Below are 809 nucleotides of genomic sequence, written 5' to 3'. Positions count from 1 at the left end.
AAGTTCACGCCTTTAACAAAATGTAAGCCTCAAAATAATAAGTTGCAGCGGTTCACCAGGGCAGGCAAATGCTATCTTCCATTCAGCATCAGCTAATTGTGTTTTATGGTAGCACTTACGGTCGATGTGAGCGTTTGAGGAGGTATCCCAGACACATTAGGTTTTATTATCCACATCACGCCAAAAAAGTCTGGGCAACAAAAAAAATGGAGAGTCAGAACACCATTTCTTTCAGAAGTGTCTTGAATCTGCTGGACACAGAACAACTCCATCCTATGATCTATAGGGAGTTTCGCTAGCTTAATTATGCTACCCATCAAAGCGACTGCTGCAAGGAGGCGTATGAAAGCAACCTTTGTACCAACACGCAGCTTTTATTTCTTCCTCTATGCCAGGCAGGCGGCACATGCAAAACACCTTCTGCACACCAGCGGCACAATGGCAGTCCTTGCCACCTAATAAGGCCAATGGCTCTCAGCTGCAATGTAGTACCAATGATGTTAAAAAATACGCTAAAAGAGCAAAACCCATACTCAGGACCCCAAAACACAGAGCAGTGGCTGGTCTAGCACTAGCTCTGGCAAGCGTGAAGGGCAAGAGCCTAGGAGGAGTATAACCAGGCAAGCAGACAGCCAGCTGCCGAGTCCTGAGGGAATTAGCCAATGTAGTCGCCAAGCCACTCTCCATGATATTTGAAAAGTCATGGCAGTCAGGTGAAGTCCCTGGTCTGGAAAAAGAGGGAAACATTGTACCCATTTTCAAAAAGGGTAGAAAGGAAGACCCTGGGAACTACCGACCTGTCAGCCTCA

General features: G+C 46.5%; 1 protein-coding gene across 6 annotated transcripts in view; it reads right to left on the bottom strand.

Annotated features, from left to right (window-relative positions):
• The window catches only part of CSNK1G1 (casein kinase 1 gamma 1), a 112857-nt gene that overhangs the window by 57976 nt on the left and 54072 nt on the right, over window positions 1–809 (bottom strand). The gene's annotated exons all lie outside the window — the stretch shown is intronic.

The sequence above is a fragment of the Egretta garzetta genome, unplaced genomic scaffold (assembly GCF_000687185.1).
Source record: "Egretta garzetta isolate BGI_Z169 unplaced genomic scaffold, ASM68718v1 scaffold287, whole genome shotgun sequence".
Lineage (NCBI taxonomy): Eukaryota > Metazoa > Chordata > Aves > Pelecaniformes > Ardeidae > Egretta > Egretta garzetta.
This window is presented reverse-complemented; position numbering and strand designations above follow the sequence as displayed.